The sequence below is a fragment of the Misgurnus anguillicaudatus genome, chromosome 1 (genome assembly GCF_027580225.2).
Source record: "Misgurnus anguillicaudatus chromosome 1, ASM2758022v2, whole genome shotgun sequence".
NCBI lineage: Eukaryota > Metazoa > Chordata > Actinopteri > Cypriniformes > Cobitidae > Misgurnus > Misgurnus anguillicaudatus.
This window is the reverse complement of record NC_073337.2, coordinates 31,158,497-31,180,373: the sequence shown is the minus strand read 5'-3', so window position 1 is coordinate 31,180,373 and position 21,877 is coordinate 31,158,497. Positions and strand designations below refer to the sequence as shown.

Sequence of the window (21,877 nt, the reverse complement as noted above, 5' to 3'; positions counted from 1 at the left end):
CTGAGCGAATAATATTCTGCAGGATGAGACTGACCCCTCAAACCACCTTTTCACCCTGCTTCCATCTGGCAGGCGCTTTAGAGTCCCTAGAGCACGTACCTCTTGGTTGCAAAACAGTTTTATCCACAAGGCTATTACATAACTGAACAATTATGCCCTCACCCCTCTAGTCAGTACAGTTGTATCTTCTTGATGGTGATTTCTAAATAATACGGCTCAAATGCAATGTTGGATACCCCTGCTAATATTTTGTTTTAAGCTATGTAGGACTTATTTTTATTGTATGGGTGTGTGTATGTGTGTATGAAAGAGAGCACTGATTACAATTTCGTTGTATGGCTCTACTGTACAATGACAATAGAGTATCATTTATCATTTTTGTATTTATTAATGTTGGTGTTTAAACTCTAAGGGGTGGTTTTGCGGGCAGGGTAGGTAAATCCCGGACTAGGCCTTAGTTTAATTAGGAAATATAACTAGTTTTAACAAACATGCCTTACTAAAAACATTACTTGTGTGCATTTTGAGGCCAAACAAAGAGCATTGATTTATTTTTATATATTTCAGTGCAAGTTGTTTTCAGTTTGGACAGCTCTTACATGTATTTAAGGCTATGTCCACACGAAGCCGGTGCATTCCCTATCCGATCATTTTTTTTCCTTGCTCTAAAAAAATAATCTGTAAACACGAAACCACTGAAACCGACTGAAAGCGGTGTAGTATATATGCCGGACCAGTATGGGGCGCTGTAATTCTGCTACAGATATACACTATACACGGAGAAGAAGACTTTGAGCATGCGCATAACCAACGTATGGTGTTGTCCATTATCGCTTGTTGGTCACCACAATTGCATAGAAGCAATAGATTTTGCTGTAATAAAGCTAGTAGGCTTAGTAGCTTCTGTAGCACGAACACAATCACGTAGTCCACCGTTATTGTGGTTGCTGTTACGTGTGACGCTTCCGACACGTGATGTGATGACGTTTTCGCTTCACAAAATATACGAATTGGCTGTAAAGACGAAACCGCAAGGGTGTCGGTTTCAGATTTATCCACTTTAGGACCCGGTTTCAAAAAATAGCGGATTCAGTCTCCCAACACGCCGGATCCGTGTGGATGAAACGCCAATACGATAACAAATTTATACGTATACAGTGATACGCGTCTCCGTGTGGACAGCCCCTTAGTCTAGGACTAGTTTAATCCCTGTCCGGGAAAATATACTGTCTGAGTCACGTTAGCAGGTGGCTAACGCATGTTGCACTACTGTTTACCGTTTTGCTATGGCCAAGTTAGCTTACATACTTGCTTAAATGAGTGTGTAAATTTTAATGTCATTGTTTTTATTGCTTGGATTAATGAGGAATGATGTAAATATTGACAGATGAATACGCTCAGTTTATTAAAAAACAACATGCAAACGTTAGTTAGTAAAGTGAAATAGGAATAGTTTGCTGTGCTAACAACAACTGATTAGGCTATTTATTTATTACTTACATAAAAATATAGCATTGATTTAAATGTTCACTGTAAAAAATGATTTGTTGATTTATGTTTGCATAAACTTTCAAGTTTATTGCACTGTTAAGTATTTTTATGAATTAAAGGTGCAGTGTGTCATTTTTAGAAGGATCTCTTGACAGAAATGCAAAATAATATACAAAACTATATTTTCAGAGGTGTATTAAGACCTTTTTATAATGAACGTTATGTTTTTATTACCTTACAATGAGGCGTTTTATCTACAAACACTTACGTGGAAGACGCCATTTTGTACCGCCATGTTTCTACAGAAACCCTTACGTACAAGCTTTAAATTGTCACCGACATTGACATGTTTTTTCCGGTGGCGGCTACCGTAGCTTCTCTATGCGTTTTAAAAGCGAGGGGTGAGCAGTGGACTGAGCCATTGGTTGCAATTCGCAACCTCACCACTAGACATCGCTAAAATTTACACACTGCACCTTTAAGAAGTGTTAAACTCCTAAATAAATCAGGCATAATTTAAACTCAACAATGACAGTAACTTGTCAATGTACAATACACATATTTTGAGCAAAACACTTCTGCAAATATTAAAAGAGGATTATTTTAATGAAAGTTATGCGTACAACTAAATTGAGGTAGGTGTGTTTGATTAAAGTTGGAGCTTAACTTTGCAGGGCACCGGCTCTCCATGTTTGGATGTGAAGAACACTGGGCTAAGGTAAGATGTGAATAGCTCTGCTGTAGGCTATGGCAAGCACTGTTCAGCACTGCCCACCAGGTGGTGCGCAACACTCGCTGAAGAAGAGTTTATGAATTACCACCAATGTTTCAGCAAGGTAAATCACCTTTATCAAGATGTTATTTTCACCAAGTGTAGAACAATATAAATAGGAGTGCTAATTATACACAGATGAAGGTAATTACATACAATACTCCAATGATGAATTAGTAAACAAAAAAATAAGTTTCCATTAATCTTAAATAGTCAATAAATCGATCTTGCGATAGTGTGATGTCACACGCCAAAAGGTCTGCCCTGCGCCCCATTAAGTAAGATAAAGTCAAAATGATACCGAGATGGCCAATCAAATCAAACCAGCAAAAAGAAGTGCAACTTAATAGGATAGGTGATAGACTCGCCTGCTGGAGATATTCCATTATTATTCAATTTATCTACAGTATGAGATAATTGGTGCAAAAGAGAGCGAGAGAGAAACAGAGAGAGAGAGAGAGAGAGAGAGAGAGAGAGAGAGAAAGAGAGAGAGAGAGAAAGAGAGAGAGAGAGAGAGAGAGAGAGATTTTACATCACTTTATTTCCAATAAATAGGGGTTACTTCAATACAAAACAACAACACTCACTCACAATCACATATGAAATAACACTTAGAAAGTAAAAAATAAATCATCATCTAAAACAACACACAAAGCCTCCTTGCAGCACCATATACCCTCAAACGTGATTATGTCATTCACCATTTTATAATAGTTAAAATCAGCTGTAACTCTTGCTTTAACCATTCCTGCAAAAACCATTGTACTATCCTGAGACAAATTTTGTTCCATTTTCCTTTTTCTACTCATGTAGATGGCCATCTTAGCTTGGCCTAACACAAAATTTAACAATTGACATAAAAACTTTTTCTTTACAACATATTTAAAACCCAAAATAAAAACCTCTGGAGAAAACAATTCATTACATTTCTTAAATATAGACGGTGGGCCGAGGCTCCGTATCTGCTTTACTTTTCGAAATGGATGATCCCCATGGAGGGACAACCTGCATTTGTAAAGTTTGGACAGTTGTTTTATTCTCAACGATATGAAAAGTGTTGCCACTCGCATTTATTGCACATTTCCCCCCGAAATGATAAAATGTCCCCGTAAATATGCAGGCAAACGCGGTTGCCTACTATATCAGTCGAACCAATAGAGCGGCAAGATACTGACATAGGATTATTATTAACCAATCAGATGTATGTTAGTAGAACAGCTGTTACGGATTCATACACGAGCTGCAGCGGAATTGACCATCGCCAAGGACATTCTTTGTGTGATTGTAAGTATCCATTTGATTTAATTGATATCTATTTAAAATGTTTGTTGTGTACACTGGTTTGTTCAAACGTATGTATGCGTCTCGTAAGTGTCGTTTTACGTAGGCGTAGACTAACGTTAACCGTTCCGTACAACAACGATGTTCCGTGCAGATTAACTTTTACCGCAGATCGGTCATACACAAAATATGTATATGTGTCGTCTTCATTTCTCTTACATCTCCGTTTAAGAGAGACACACCCCAGCCGGTTGTTCTAGTAATATTTCATTAAGTTCGCGCCCACTGCGCTTTAAAATGACCGGTGGGCAAGCCACACTTCGACAGCTGCTTGGGTGTAGACATGTAGAGCAGCGGAAATTTACATTTCGATATAATTTATGCTTTTCACAGTATTATAGATTTTATAAGCTGCAATGTTCACTCCCTCTGTTTCTTCCACAGTTTTTTTTTGAAAAGTAAATTCAGCTTTGACAATCAAAGTTCACGTTGTTAACAGCCTCTCCTCAATGACTGTTTTGTATAAGTGCTTGTACCCATTTGCATATGTTAGTTAATGTTCTTGTGTTTTTGTGTGGTGAGGTACCGGGTATAATCTCGATGGCACCCTTACGAACATTAACCATGGTTTTATTGTGGTAAAAGTGTAGTAACCAAGGTATTTTGTTGTATTGATTACTATCAGCAAAACTATGGTTTTACTACACTAACCACGATTTAACTATGGTTTTTAAAAACCATAGTTGTCAAAACAATAGTTGTTTTGTGGTTACCATGGTTTTACTACAGTTACCATTTTTTAACTGTAGAAAAACAATGGTTAATTTTTGTAAGGGCAGGTGAAGTGATACCTTGTTTTATACTGTTAATTTTATTTTAACCTCTTTACTGCTGTTTTTTTGAACCTTATACTTCTTATGTTTGCAGATAATGCAAGGTGTGGGGCCTGCTTGGATGTGTAAAGACCATGGGCTTAAGACCTTAGAGCCTGTGTTTTTACTGGCGTTGCCTCTGCATCCTCTGCCTCTACCACTAAAAAAGTGCAAAACAATAGGTTTAGGTTCTGCACATCACTGATTGAAGAAAAATGATTTGTAACTTTCAGCAGTCAAAACTTATGCTACATATATTGGTTCCACCTGTTCCCTTAACATGGGTAATAAACCAATTTCACATCGTTTAGGGGTCTCATTTATAAAACTGTGCGTATGATCCTTGCTGGGGGTCTACGTACGCACAAAAGCCTAGAATGGCATACACCAAAAAAATATTGAGACCTATAAAACAAAGCACTGTTCCCTTTATAAATCACAGATCACCTGCAAGTGTTCATACATGAATCATCCTCAGGTCCCACCCTGCAAGCCCATCTCTCATTAAGTTTTTTCTTTTATAGAACACAACCTTTGTGTGGGAACTGGTGTACGCACATTTCCAGCCCCGTTTTGTGCATACGCCAGTTCCCACACAAAGGTTGTGATCGATACAAAACCGAACTTGATGGGAGAATGGGCTTGCGGGGTGGGGCCTGGGAGTGGTTCATGTGTGGGCACTTGCAGGTGGTCTGTGGTTTGTAGGGGGAACAGTGCTTTGTTTTGTCTTGGTGTTTTTTGCCGTGTGCCATTTTTGGCTTTTGTGCATACGTAGACTTTTAGTAAGGATTTATAAATGAGACCCCAGGTGTCTGGTTTTGTTGATAATATTATGCCAATCATGCCATAATTGAAAAGGAAAATTTTGTAGGTTGTTTTTATTATATTACTGTTAATACACTGCATCTACATTTGTACTACTCTTATACTTTTACTACACTGCACATGTGTATGTATATACACTGTACATGTTGCCACCCCCCAGCGATTTTCTATGTAACTGTTATAATAATCTTAAACCATTTGTCTTAGATGCATTTTTGCTCTGCTATTTAAAGGCTACTGCTTAAACATTGCATATTTAATTTATACTACTGTAAACCATGCTACTTTCTTCACTGCATGTCTATACAATATACTACCAACCTTCCTTTGCAGTTTCTTCAATAAAAACTTCCTCTCTTCTCCTTTGTGCACTTTTTATCTTTGTGATATTTGTGAAATAGCTGAAGCACTGCCTGTGGAAGCTTGTGTTAGCTAGTTTGATTAACTTGTTTGTCGGTTCCTGGCTTTGTAACTTATATGCCTGTATTATTCTTGTGTACTGCTTTCTCTGCATTCAAGGTCTTTTTTCACAGAAACACTGATTAAATCAATTTCTGCCAACTTGTGCCTGTGAAGGGAATGGTGGGTCCACTATCCTCAAATACATAATTCGTTACATTTATATAGCGCTTTTCCAGTGCTCAAAGCGCTTTACATATGAATGGGGGAATCTCCTCAACCACCACCAATGTGCAGCATCCACCTGGATGATGCGACGGCAGCCATATTGCGCCAGAACGCTCACCACACACCAGCTTATTAGTGGAGAGGAAACAGAGTAATATAGCCAATTAGTATGAGGGGATGATTAGTAGGCCAATGGGCAAGTTTGGCCAGGATGCCGGGGCACACCCCTACTCTTTTTCGAAGGACATCCTGGGATTTTTAATGACCACAGAGAGTCAGGACCTCGGTTTAACGTCTCATCCGAAGGACATGCATGCAGCACTTCATTTTTTGACATTTCTTTCCAGTAAACATGATAAAGCAGGGAAAATAATTGTCTGTCTTGCTTTATGACGTTGTGTTTCCAAGCGATAACAGATATCAGAACGGTGTAAAAAAAAATAGAACGGTGAATTTATTAAAGATTACAAAAAAATGACAGGACATGACAAAGATGGTTACATAAAATAAAAACAGTAAGAATGGGCAACGTTACCTCTACATTCACATTTTGTGTCAAACTGAATATTAAAACTGCATTAGTGGCTAAAATTAGTTAACAAGTTCAATCTTTCCAGCGAAACTCGCCAGTTTGTTGACACGCGTCATCACTTTTCCACGCACGCTATTGGATGAAGGCAACAAATACGTCATGAACTTCGGACCCCAAACGTAGCTGCTTGCTCTATTCGCCGGGAAAATAACCTGGAGAAAGTTACCGATATTATAGTAATGTGCAAGGTGTGTAAGTGGCAACAATTTTTATTTGCTTTGTTGAAAAGCGAAGCGGTTACATATAAAAAACTGGGTTATCCATCACAAGAGATCGTCTGATAACACGAAATCTCCCCTCGGCCCACCGTCTAATATATCTCCTAACAGAAGAAACAAAACCTGCAACCTGTCACAACTTAAAAAAGCATGAAAAACTGTTTCTCTTTCATTGCAAAAAGGACAACCAACTTCAACCTCGAAATTTAAAATAGAAACAAAAGCATTAACAGCGACAACTCCATGTAATATTCTCCACTGTAGATCTCCTACTTTCTTGACTAATGGCGGCTTGTAGATTGCCCTCCATTCGGGTTTCCTTTCTGTGTCTAAATTAAAAAACGCTCGCCATGGAGTATCAACTTTCATGTTTAACAGTTTTTTACAAAAAGCTATCACACAAAATCTGTACAACAATTTACCTGTGCATGAAGAAAACATTGTATCAGACAAATCATCAGCATAAAAGAAAACACCATACACATCTCTTAGATTAAGTGAAAAAATCAAGTCAGGAAAAAAGTCCGTAATGTTCCCTTTAAAGTGCCCATCATAGTATTCTGCAAGTAACAATTTTTCATCTGAGCAAAGCAATGATTGCCACTTTTGTAGCAACTGTGCAATTACACGCACTGATCTAAAACCCAGTCTCTGTGCCAGTGTGTCCTCATTCTTAAAATCAGTCCCAGTTATTTCCAGTACCTTTTCTAGGGTAAAAATTCCACTAGAAATTAGTGACCTGCTAAAACCTGGAATGCAAACATCTGTAGACACATCCAACCGTGATCCATAAACCAAAGGCTCTTTTAAAAGCCAATACAAGGAAGGTGACAGGTCTTTTTTAAAATGAAAAAGACTCCATACTTTAAAAATGTTCCTGTAGAAAACAGGCAATATAGACAGATTCATTTTTCCAGGGTCCATTAAGAAAAGTGTTTTGTCCAGTCCCAAATTTTCCAATTTGTGCAAAATAACAAAAGCAGCAGCACACCATTTACACTCAGTGGGGCCAAATAATAATCTCTGAACAAAGAGTAACCGAAAAGATGCCAACTTGCTCTGTAAATGCACTAACCCCTGACCACCCTCTTCTTTTGGTAAAAATAAAATACTCTGCGATACCCAGTGCATTTTATCCCAGAAAAAATCAACCAGAAGAGCTTGTATCTTTGAAAGTAATTGCAGAGGAGGATCAACACACTTCAACTTATGCCATAAAGAGGAGGCAATTAGATTATTAATTATTAAAATGCGCCCTCTGTAAGATACCATTGGCATCAAACGCTTCCATTTACTTAAACGCCCTTTTACTTTCTCCACCACTCCTTCCCAATTTCTTTGCATTGTCACCTCATCACCCAAGAAAATACCTAAATATTTAAAACCTTTATTCCCCCAGTTTAAACCTTCAGGAAGCTTTGGCTTTTCATTTGACCCATTACCCAAAAATAAGGCTTCACTTTTACCCCAATTTACACTCGCAGAGGATAGACTTTTAAAACTAGTAAGTAGATCTGACAGAGCCTTTACATCATTCTGACCATTAACCATTACTACGACATCATCAGCATACGCTGACAAAATAACTCTACCCTTATCAAAAGGCAAACTAAATCCTTGCAACTTTGCCCTTACTTGATTAAGTAGGGGTTCTATCGCCAGTGAGTAAAGCATACCAGACAACGAGCAACCTTGCCTTATTCCTCTGTAAACGTTAAAAGGAGCACACAAGTTGCCATTCACTTTAAGCAAACTCTGTGCCCCACTATAAAGAACCTTAATATAATTAATAAAAGTCTGACCGAAACCAAAAGCTTCCAAAACTCTCCACAAGTAGCAGTGCTCAACTCTATCAAAAGCCTTCTCCTGATCTAAAGAGATTAGGCCACAATTCAAATTGAAAATCCTGGAAATCTCAAACACATCCCGAATCAGGGATATATTATCAAAAATGGATCTACCCGGGACACAATAAGTCTGATCTGAATGAATGACTCCGTCTATTACCCTCGACAGCCTATTGGCTAAGGTTTTAGAAAGCAGCTTAAATTCACTGCAGAGCAATGAAACAGGTCGCCAGCACTTTATCTCTGTTAAATCGCCTTTTTTTGGCAGGAGGGTTAAAACTGCTCTACGGCAGCTTAAGGGCAATTGACCTTCTCTCAAACTTTCATTTAGTACATCTAGCAGATCTCTGCACAGTACTGACCAGAAACTCTTATAAAAGTCAACTGGTAAACCGTCAATTCCCGGTGCTTTTCCAACCTCCATTCCCTGGAGGGCTTTATAAACCTCTCCCATGCTCAAAGCGTTTGAGATCTCAGTGCTTGCTTCCTGTGACAATTGGGGTAAATTATCAAAAAAAAACACTATCATCATCAAAATTAACCCCAAGCTCATTCTTATATAACTTTTCATAGAACGAATTTGCTCTCTTTCGAATTTCAGCAGGATCAGTCAATAAAACTCCAGTCTCAGAACGTAAGACATGCATTACCCTGCTCTGCCCATTTTTTCTCTCCAAATTGAAAAAGAATTTAGACGGAGCATCCATTTGATTCAGATTTTGAAACCTCGACCTGATCAGTGCCCCTTGTGTTTTACGACCTAGTAACTCAGTTAACTGATTTTTCTTTTTGCACAAAGAGTCCAAATGACAAAGATCACCAGTTACTTCTGCCAATTCCTGAAGCTTTAAAATCTCGATTTCCAGAATATTCATTTCTGAAATTGTCTCTTTTGTAACATTTTGGTTATATTGCATGCAAAATTGTTTTATTTGGACTTTTCCGAAATCCCACCACTGCCGCAGAGAGCTAAAAGAACCTTTTGTATTTCTAAAATCAGACCAAAAGACTTTAAACATTTCTTTGAAATACTTGTCACTTAGTAAACTAGTATTGAACTGCCAATAGGCACTTTTTGGTTTAAAAGGATTAACAACCACATTGCATTGTACCATACTGTGATCAGAAAAACCTATAGGAGTAATCATACATTTCTTCACAATATTACAGTGATGTTTAAAAAAATAAAACCTATCAAGTCTGGCAAGGGAAATAACATTGTCTCTGACATGAGTCCATGTGTACTGTCTTTGCAAACCACTCAGTTGCCTCCAGATGTCACATAGTTCATGTGTTTTTAAAAGTTGAATTAAGCGATTCCGTGAGGGCATATGAGGTTCAATGTGATTCCTGTCCAAATTGGACTCTGTGCAATTAAAATCACCGCCCAAAACAACATAATCATTCTCATCACAATCTTGTAGAGCAGAACACAGTGAATTCAAAAATAACATTCTCTCCACACAAGCTGTGGGACCATATACACAAATAAAAACAAAAAACAGTTTGTCAAAACAAGCTCTAACTTTTAGTATCCTGCCCTTAATTATCTCATCCACCTGGTATGTATCTGGGGTAAAATTCCTTGAAAAAAGAATGGCCACACCACCGCTAAGTGAGGTATTGTGGCTCAAAATGGGCAGCCCATCCCACTCTCTTACCCAGTCAGCATCAATCTTCGCATCACTATGCGTTTCCTGCAGCATTGTAATATCAACTTTCTTTTGTTTCAGTAACTCAAAAACTGTAGCTCTTTTCCTCATATCTCTTGCCCCATTAACATTAATGGTTGCGATGTTGACTTCACACATAAAAGATATGAGGAGAAAAATCATCAAATTGCAGATAACCATCACATTAAGCATATCTCTTTTAATCCTTCCCATCTCCATCTTCAGCAAGATCAGAAGCGACTTTCCTCACTATCTTCTTTAGTCGGTACACTTCTTTGTTTGTAAACAGTCCCTCAGACATGAACAACCTCGCCTTGTCCACAAATTGTCTATAATCCGGGAAAAACTGCTCAACACGCACCCCTCTTTTGTTTTTAGTAGCTCTCAAAAAGAGTCTGATATCATCTGCTTCATAAGTGTTCTGAAAGTCAGTTTGAGAAAGACTTACGCTTGAGTCAGAGGACTCGCTGCCACTTTCCATACCATCTTCATCCACATCTGCTTTTTTTGCTTTAACAACTTGAGAGTCACCCGGCTTTTTCCTCTTCGTCGGGATTTTAAAACTTGTCTGTTCCGTCTCCATTTCTAGTCCATCGTCGATCGGTAATCTGATTCGTGAAGCTGAGGACTCACTTTTATCATCTTTAGCACTTACTTCAGACAAAATGCTCGCAGGTCCAGTTGTACTCTCCAAACTTCCAGTTGCCGAAACCTCCGCGCTTTCATTCAGCGGCTCCTCAAACACTTTGTTCTTAGCTGTGTCCATCTCCGACACCGCTGTGTTTGACGTTCCGGCCTGAGCCACTTCACCATCAGCGGCCGCCGTACTGTTCTTGTCTTTATTTGGACATGCACGAACTAAATGCCCAACTCCTCCACAATTAAAGCACTTCATTTTCTCCGTTGTCGCGTAGATTACATAGTCATATTCATCCACTTTTAGATGCAAAGATAATTCCAACTCTTCATCTTCATTAAGGATCATGTAAACAAAACGTCTAAATGAGATCACATGCTTTAGCAAGGGTGAAGTACATCCGATTGGTATCATTTTGATAGATGACACAATTTTTCCATATCGAGATAGTATTCTTACTAATGTCTCGTCACTTATAAAAGGCGGTATGTTAGAAAGAATTACTTTCTTCGAAGGCACTGAGAGAGGGAGTACAGGGGTGAATAATCCATCAATTGTTAATCCAGTCTCCACTAAAGCATTAGCTTTCTCAACGGAACTGAGAAAAATAACCGTCGCGCTGTTCATTTTTGATGCTGACAAAATATGGTCATGTCCAACAATTCCTCCTATAGCCAAACAGCAATCTTCCACACTCACTGCGGCCGCTATTTTAACTCCATGGCGCCGGGTGAGTTTACTCAAACACTGTGACCGTGGGGCCGCCATGCTGCCTGCCGTGAATAAACACGACCGCACGCGGCCCACACGGGTTAAACGGGATAAAGACTACTAAACACTAAATTAACAAAAAAACTTTAAAGATAAACTAAAGAAAAAACAAAACAAACACGGATCTCTAACCACGCTCGTACTGCTCTCACGCTCAAACGGTCGCGCCGGAAATGACAAGAGAGAGAGAGAGAGAGAGAGAGAGAGAGAGAGAGAGAGAGAGAGAGAGAGAGAGAGCATGCAAAAAAGAGTGTTTGAAACTAGTAGCAGGCAGCAGATTAAAGCAGTTGTAGTTATGTAGTTGTGTTTTGCTAGAAAAATATCATAAAAAATAAATTAATATTTAGTGAAAAAAATTGTACACACATGCAACTCTCATCACACAGATGCACATAATGATTTGTGAATGTGCCAAATTTCTGTGTGACTTCACATATTTTAATACAGGCATTCAAGGTTTTGCGTCACATTTACTGCAGCAATTGTAGCAAAAAACGTGAGCGTATGAGTTTCTTAATCTGTGATTTGTAAAATGGGATTTGTACAGCTGCACTGAAGGATTTGTGAAGGTCTAACTGTTGTGTTGTATTTGAGGGAAAGAAAAAAAAATCTACAAGTTTTCATTCATCTGTGACTTCAAATTTACTGATACACGTGTGGATAATCTCTACAAATACAAAATTCACTGTCACAGGTGTGCAGTTGTTTTACACAAGATATACCTTCATACGGACTACCGGCACATCCGGGAACTTGACTGTAAATTTCGTCACTGCCCCTTTTTGGGTGATAAAAAAGCAGCCCCTCCATTGGCCCCCATTCAAAACAGCGGAACAAAGCAACGTCTTCACACAGCCGGCAGGCGCAAATAACCCACGAAATCACTCAGATCAAACATGTCGAGCATCCATCTGTCCACCCTGCCCGCCACAGAGCCCGAAAGATACATTAACACATTTAATTTGGTCAATATAAAAACATGTCTCTTTCATTCTCACAGCATCAAATTTGTGTAACAACGCCATCCAGTGATTGCTGGAAATATCGCTAAGCCAGTTAGTTGTATGGCTGGACGGAAAAGTGCACTCATTACTCTAAATATAAAGACATAATAAATAAATACGAAGTAACTTTTAAATACGAAGTAAAATCATTCACTTGCTTCCCTGTTGACTCGTTGAGGTACGAGTAAATGTCCGGGTAAGACACCTCTGGCCAATAGGGAGCGTTGTTACACAAATTTGATGCTGAGAGAATGAAAGGGACATGTTTTTATATTGACCAAATTAAATATGTTAATTTATCTTTCTTGCTCTATGGCAGGCAGGGGGGACAGATAATTACTCAACATGTTTAATCTGAGTGATTTCATAAGTTATTTACGCCTGCCGGCTGTGTACAAAGGTTGCTTTGTTCAGCTATTTTGAATGGAAGTCAATGGAACGTCTAGTCTGTTTTCCCCCAAAAGTGGGCGTGAACCTGTTCAGAGACATTCTATGACGTTGCGCCGGTTGTGCGTATAATTACCTAACATCTTATAATAATGCTACAATCAATTTCAAGTTGATTTCTTAAACTAAATAGTTCAGCTTAAAAGTTACAAATACACAACCATAATAAATTTCATTTTGTATTTTATTAAAAACCAGTACTGACTTTTTAAACGTTTACTACTTAAACTAAATAGTTCTGCTTGAAGTTACAGCAGTACATATTTGATATGGATAAATATGAAAAAATACTAAACCAAATTACAATAGAATGAAAAATGTAAGTTAAAAACTACTTTTTTTTTTACAATTTTGCAATTCAAGTTTGAAATGTTTTAGCTTTCTTTTACAGACTTTACAGCTGTCAGGAAAACACAAGGGTCGGAGTCTCTTGCGAGTAAACAGTAACAGTTTATTTAGAAAAGTGAAGAGAGCAAAGAGCACAGATAGATCACTTCACAATCCACTGTAGCAACCACAAGCAGTACCTCAACGTAGTCTACACACTGAAGGAAATAATCCAAACGACATAATCCACTCGCGAATAGAACAGGATTCTCAGCAGGAAAACTGGGAAAACAGGTGTACCGCTTAAAGGCGAAGCGAACCTGTAGTGCCGGAGAACAGGATCAAAGTGCATACAAGACTATTCCACAGCCGAAACACAGGATGACAGAATCCGGAGCGGGGAAAACCCTCAGACGCCAGTGACTGAACCTGGAGCGAGAATAGAGAGGTGAAACAGAGACAAATGAGCTGGAACCCTGGACAGCGAGCGTGACAGAGATCATCCGACAATGAGCGCGTGACAAAGACAGGACAAAAGGGCTATAAATAGAAAGGCAGAAAATGAGACACGGCTGGAGGATAATTAGTGAAACAAGTGGGAGGAGTGAATGCACATGAGAGGATCCATCACCAACAGGTAAAATAAAAACACACACACACATTCTAGTTTCCATGTTTTGTGGGGACATTCCATAGAAGTAATGCATTTTATACTGTACAAACTGTATATTCTATTCCCCTTACCTACCCCATTCCCTAATCCCAACCATCCCAGAAACCTTTCTGCAACCTTAGATTTACAATAAACATCATTCTGTTTGATTTATAAGCTTGTTTCCTCATGGGGACATCAAAATGTCCCCACAAGGTCACAAAAACACTGGTATTCCTATCTTTGTGGGGACAATTGGTCCCCACAACGTGATAATTACCAGGTACACACACAAACACACACACACACACACACACACACACACTAACACACAACTGATCATCCTGGATTCATGACAGTACCCCCCCAAGATAGTCACAGAATGTTTTGCTAATTTTCTGTGGCCTTCTCACAGATCTCCCCGCATATTTCCGTGGCCCTGCCACGGACTTTCTTTTCCGTGGCATTCTCACGGATTAGTTACTCAACTGCTTTTTCCTATTTTCAAGCCATTGTTGCTTCGGTTTAGGGTTAGATTTGGTGTTTGCATTAGTATGTCACTTTAAGTATTGGTTTATACTATTTTTTTTTCTGATGTATTCTTATATACTATCTAATCTTTTATCAATTATCGTCTGGCGTTGAGGTTAGAGTTGGGTTTGAGAGGGATGTCATTTTATGTAAATCTAACCCTAAACCAAAGCGACAATGGTAAGAAAATAGGAAAAAGCAGTTGAGTGACCAATCTGTGACAGAAAGTCAAAATTTGGAAATCCGTGAGAATGCCACTGAAAAATTAACAAAAAATTTTGTGACTATGCCACGGAAATTCGTGAGATCAGGTTGGAGTATTGCCCAAAATTGGTTAATCATTTGTGATAAATTAAAAAATTTCAGTTTCAGTTTAAAATGGCTAAGCAAAATACGACACATATGATCCTAGAGACAAAAAATGCCCCATTAAAATCTATTATAACTACCATTTTGACCCCCAATTCATCTTAAAGCTCCAGTGTGTACTTTTTTTAGTTAATTCTTAGCAAAAACCCATGTTTTCTTCCAAAAGTATGTGCTCATTCATGTGTAATTACTTCCACCCCACTAATCAAAGTATTCTCGTAAGTGTAGAATCTGCTATTTAAAATACATACGATCGAGTCGCTCTCTGGCTGAATCCATGTTGTGCCTCCATCTTTGAAATACATTCGCCGACGAGGGACATTCCTGAAATTCAAGCTCCGCCTTTCGCGCTTTCAGAGTACACTCAAGCTGGCCGCGAGCTGAACCCTACGGAGGTTGCATGTGTAGGCGGTATACGTCATCAAGACAGTCTTATTTCAGAATATTAACAATTATAAAGCTGACATTTATTCTTAATTAATTGTAAATTGATGTAATATGCTTATGACTTGCGAATGTAATGCTCAGTTAATTTAAATAAACCAGGCTTGATGACGTATGCAGCCCGGATATGCGACCTGCGTTAGACTGAATCCTTCGGCAGCACGCCGTGATAAACCTACGATCTAATGCTTTGAAAGCTTGTTGAAGAACTATTCTCGAGGACATTAAAACAAGTCGCCAAGGAAGCGAAACAGGGATTTTAAACGACAACGCGACAGGAAAAACATAAAGACCAAAGTCAATATTGGAGTTAGTTTTCCAAGATGGGGCTCATTGGACAATGAAGTTGCTAAGTTATCTTCACCACAGGTACTTTAGCATATTCGTTTACATATACAGTTTATGTTGTAAACTTGAAGTTTTATAGTTCCTTGGCTAACTATAGCATGGGTATGCGTAACACTTGTTAGTGTAAACATGCATGTGGTTTAATGTCTTGGAACAGCCACACGCCGTCTCTCCGCACATTTATGTAATCTGAGGTACTGAGATAAATGTTTTTCATCTTTTCTGACCTCTAACACAAACACACGGTGTACAGCGCTATTTTTAGCCTTTCATTGATAAACGCGTCTGATCTGCTCGTCTTTCGTTTCATTTTACAAGCGTGTGAAAGTTGAGCGATCTTATTTCACCAATATCAGAGAAAGCTCTTACATATACACAGACATGTAATGTTTACTTAAACATAAGCATTGGACTCTGACATATTAGTTCGTGTCCATTTAAACCCGTCATTAGCTCATGATTAAATGACAGAAGAGGGACTCGTCCACAGACCATCTCCTCAGTAATCTGAAGATAAGCGGCGAAAATGGACAAAAAGAGACGGATTTAAACACCAAGTGTAAACGTAATGTGTCTCTCTCGTCCACTTGTGATCTGATCTACGAAAACACATATTAATACCAAGTTTAACAGCCCCTGTGATATTTTTCCTCGCGTCAATGAAAAAAGAAGTGTCTAAGCTACGTTTATGGTTGCTTTTTGTATGTGATTTTAAGCGGACATATCATGACAATCAGACTTTTTCCATGTTAAACATAAATCTGTGTGCTTTGATGGATCACACGCAAATGACATTGCAAATTGTTCATTTTTTTCATTGCTTTTGCTTTGTAGCTACTGGAAGCCATGTTAACTTTGGCATGACACGGCCGGGCCACCGTACGAGTTAAAACGCGTTCCGAATGGGGGGGGGGCTAGAAAGTAATATTCAGTTGGTTGTCATATAGACTTTCACCGCTTGATGGGAGTAGATCCTACACAGTGGAGCTTTAACATAAACTAATAAATACCTTTATGTCAATATATCATTTTGAACTACTGGCCTTCAAGTTTTGATTTTTATACCTGTCCACCAGGTGGCGCTTTTCACCATTTCATGCATTCATCAAAATGTCAACATTTTTGCTGTTTTATGCAGGCCGCATTGCTACTAAAGAGATAAACCTTTAATATTGAAAAATGGTGTGTGTGTGTGTGTGTGTGTGTGTGTGTGTGTGTGTGTGTGTGTGTGTGTGTGTGTGTGTGTGTGTGTGTGTGTGTAAAAGTGTGTCTGAGTGGTAAGGGGGTGGGGGTGATGTCGGGGTGGGGTCAGTGTTATTAGGGCATATTCAACATATCCAAAGTCTTCTCTCTTTGAAGGCCACATTCTGCGTTATAAACTACTTCCCAGCAGCCAAAGATTTGTTCCCAGGGCTTACACACAATGCCACTGCCCGAATCAATGCCCTGACTTCAAGCTTTTCTTTGATGCTGATGCATGAAGTCCTGCAGAATATTGGGGCCATGACAAACCTGCATGGGAGACAATTGCAGACTGGAGAGATCTTGAGACAGAGAAACTGCAGGCTCATTCTGGCCGGTGTTTATTGATAAAAAGCCCTCAAACTGCAGAGTGAGAAATGAGATGGGGCAATGTTTTCATTGCTTGCAACCGTGGCAAAGTCAATGTGATACTTTTTGCAGTAAGCTTGTGCATCAGCCCAGGTTTTATTCTCCTGGATGAGAACAAATTTATTTGAGTTGCTCTATATGAACGTCAAGAATCCTGTTGAGAGGAGAGTAAGAAATAGTAGACAAAAACATTTGAAAACTAACTTTGTCAAACCTCCTCGATAATGCGCAACTTAAATGAATCTTTCTGCACCACAAAATGAGCACTGGCCTGTGTTTGTATGAATCCACCATACAGAGTATTTAAAGTGCACTGACCTGAGAAAAGCAGAAAATGAATCAACTTCTCCATTGGTGATGGATTAACAGAATGCAGCGAATCCTAAACTTTCATTGTGAATTCTAACAGCTGCTCTGACCTATAATGTATATAATTAGTCAACTTTACTTAGCATCACTTCTTACTGGTTTTTATTAAAGAGACACAAGGCAGCATTTTTATGTTAATAAATCATCATCGTAAGTCTGTATATGGTTAAATGACTCATTACATGACGAATGAAGTCTCTCTCGCCCGCCCCTACCCTCTGTAGGAAGAATACCCCACTTGCAAGTTCGCTGTATCCGACCCGGTGTCCTTCAGTCTCGTAAAGTCTCAGATATAGAAAGCATTTACTCCCAGACACTAGGGGGAGCTAGTAGAGAAATAATACTCAGACTTGCCTTGTGTCCCTTTAAGTTACAGTTAGTTGTACAATGCATAAAATTCCTGTTTAGCTCAGTGGTAGAGCATTGCGTTATGGGTTTGAACCCAGGGAACACACGTATTGTTAAAAAAATGATAGCTTGTAATTCACTGTAAGTCGCTTTGGATAAAAACGTCTGCCAAATGGATAATAAAATAATTAAAAAAATTATGAAATGAGTGACATTAACCTAAAGCAATCATGCAGAATGTTAAAACATTCAACATCTTACCAGAGATCCTTAAACTCTAAAAAAACCCACCATAACCATCTTCACTTCAATTTCCTGGCAGGTCAGCCTGGTATGACTGAAGGATACTCATAATGTGCAGGCATGCACCAGCCCGACCTGCCACCATATATCCCTTACATGCCAAACTTGATGTTACTCGACATGGTTTAGAGGGTAGTGTTGGGGTTTTTAGAGAACACGCCATTTTTGGGGCTACATAGATAACAAGTGTATGTTAGATACATTGCATTATACCGTAACTATTTTTTTATAAATCCGAATTTCTAAGAAGCTAGATTGTGCGAATATGTGCAGAGAATAGGCTTTTCCATGACTTTCTGATTTTCCCTTGGTGCTGGGGCTGCACCAATTTCTTTAAAAACCTCTCATCTAATTTACTGGAAGATGTGGTTTTAGAAGATGTGGTCGGCAAGGTGAATGTGAAGCAGACAAGACTAATGCCCATGCGCACTTCCTCCAGTACGGTGTCTTTCAGCGTCCATACAGTATGCAAACACAATCACTTACCAGAATGATCTACACATAAAATATAGCACCGGCTATAGTGCCACGTTACTTTTTTTTAATAATGGTAGCAGCAGTAGGAGATTATTTAGCAATTAATGGAGTAAAGTGACATAAATGAGAAGTATTTACAGTAGTAACAGTAATAAGGGAGCAACATTGAGTGATTAATAAATAGCAATTTCAAATAGAGTAAAGTGACATAGGTTGGAGGTATTTACACTATTTAAAGTGACTGAAAATAATGCCTGAGTATAGGTCACTTTTCGTGTATATACATGTAGGTGTTTGTATATATTTGTATATTCTGAGTGGGTCGTGAGTGGACAAAATACACATGGTATGGAAAAAGGGAGCTGTTTATTTTACTATTTGTTTAAACACGCCTCCTTTTTATGTGTGTAAGTTGACAAGAAAGGTTGATGATCAGATTCATGGTACCGTCTGATCACACTGGTTTGGTTTTGTCAACTCAAAACTAATCCTGTAACTCTGAGTAACTGTTCATAGGCTCTGGTTCGTTGTCAATTTGTCAAAGTTAAAAACTAATTTAATCAGGAAAAAAGTCCTATGGAGAAAAAACCTAGAGAGAGAGACAGACATGGCCGAATATATATGAAAAATAGAGTAAATTAAACAGGAAGTAGTGACTGGTAAGACCCGCTGGGACACGTTGAAGGAGAAGCCAGTAGATCGGTGGTGTGATGAGCTTTATGGCAGCCGGAACTGGGTCTGTAAGTCTCATAGTCCTCGGGTTCAAGGATGAGACAGGAAAAGAAAAACAAATTGGAAACTAGCGTAGGGGCCGTTCGCATGTAATGATTGCAAGTGCCATACAGTATAGTGGTTGATTAATCTGATCGGTTCCAGACAACTAACTATTGCGGCATAAGTATATTACCAAGACGAGTTACGTGAGTTTTGTTAAAGAGAAATGTCTTTAGTTTAGATTTATATTGATTGACTGATTGTCGAACATTGTTGGGTAAATCATTCCAGAGCTTAGGGGCTAAGTAGGAAAAGGATTGACCACCTTTAGACACTTTTGATATTCTAGAGATAATTAAAAGACCAGAATTTTGTAACCACAGTGTACGTGATGGATTGTTTCTAATAGAAATTCTCTAAAAGGTGCTAGGCCATTTAAGGCTTTAGTTGATTAGCGGATTTTTAAAATGTATGCAATATTATTATCTTCGTCTGGTGTTGTCCTTTATGGCCGTCTTGTTTTTGGTAAAGTTTTTTTTTTAATTCTTTACAGAATAAAACTAAAAAAAACGGGTTGATGAGGATTTTGTTTCCAAGAATGCTTTGCATGAGGCTGTTTTTATTCTGTAAAGATAAAGATTGGTTAAGGTTTAATGTTCATATTTCTTTGAACAGAGTGTTGCCAATAAATTATATAGATAGATAGATATAAATCAAGTTACTGGCAAACAGTTTCATAAGTACAGCAAAACATTTTCAGTGCAGCTGTTGGAAGCAGACCGCAGATAGTTTTTGTATGTGTTTCTTGATGTCAGCCTCAGAGTGATTTTTTGTACACAGTACAGTCGTGCATACAAAAAAAGTACCAGAAATAGTTATTGCAGAAAAATTTATCAGTTTTTGACAACATAGCCATGCACATCTTGTTGACTAACATTTAATGTCAATGTGATATCAAGGTGTCTGCTGGGTATTCATTTTCTAAAAGACATTACTGAATATGTTTATGAGGATAAATAATGCATCTTTCACGTCATCTCAACATAAATGATCTCATAGTTCATGGAAATGTACAATGCTTTCTTGAATCTGAATGGAAAATCTAAACATCATAATGGAAATGAGTTTAAAGTTTTACATATTGCATATCATTTGTGTGCGAAGCTGAAGGAAATAAAACCCAAAATATAGAGACTGAAAAAGTACAGAGCACTTCAGCTTCAGTCTTCACTGTTTCTCCAGGTAAACATGAATGTTTTCATTACAATTCAGAGGTTTTGTGAGTATTGTTTTTATCTTTAGTACTTGAACAAATCTATAGGCTACCTTTATTTAAAATAAAACAAAAAAACAATATGCAAACCAAATGCCTTGAAGAAACTTAGGAATAGTTTGCTGTGCTAACAGCTGATTATTTATTGTAGCAAACTTACATAAAAGTTCAAATAACCAAATAACCTGTAGAGACTACTACTAGATAAAGCCTTGATTTAGAAATTTGTGTTATAAAGGATTTGTTGATTTGAGTTATGTTAGCTAAACTTTCAAGTTTATTGGACTGTTAAGTATTTTTATGAATTAAAATGTTGATAAAGTGTTAAACTCCTCAATAACTCAGGCATAATTAAAACTCAACAATGACAGTACACTGAAAAAAACAACTTGTAAAATTTACTTAAAAAAATCCTCGTAACAATTTGCACGAACTTTTTTTAAGTAAAATGTACTGCTTTTTCATAAGTAAAACTTACCTACTAAAATCAAATAAAATTTACTTGAAATTGCATAATAAAACACATGTTAAATAATTAATTAAATGTTACTTAATTATTTTATTTAGGAGTTAGATTTATTTTAATCGTTTAGGTAAAGTCTATTAGGTTTTTTGAAGCACTGCTGTCCTAATAATATTAACTAAATCGTATTTTCTGTTTGTTATTTTCTTTACATATTTCTATGGACCTAGTTATTTTTAGTGTTATAAATGGCATTATAACACAAAATTCATGACTGACAACAAGTCAGTCATTGAATAAACTTGATTCTGAACAGAAACGTACACAAACTGTGTTTCTGACATGCATTATCAGCACTGTGGAAAGAATTACAATACACTGTTCTGAACAGGGTTCATGTAAAGAAACACTGATCACCTGAACGGTGACTTCACAAAAGTATTATTTACAACAAAACAACATCAATAATATAAGAGCTTAAACCTTTATGACATTTTGCTAACAAATATTTAAGTAGTTAAAGTTCTTATCAGTTCTTATTATGTGATAAAGCTTAAAAAATAAAAATATTCAGGCGCAAAGAATTGTGGG

The 21,877-nt window shown here is 37.9% G+C and overlaps 1 protein-coding gene across 1 annotated transcript in view; it reads left to right on the top strand.

The window, feature by feature from the left end:
- LOC129431987 (C-type mannose receptor 2-like) overlaps positions 1-21,877 on the top strand; it is an 89,990-nt gene that overhangs the window by 53,454 nt on the left and 14,659 nt on the right. The gene's annotated exons all lie outside the window — the stretch shown is intronic.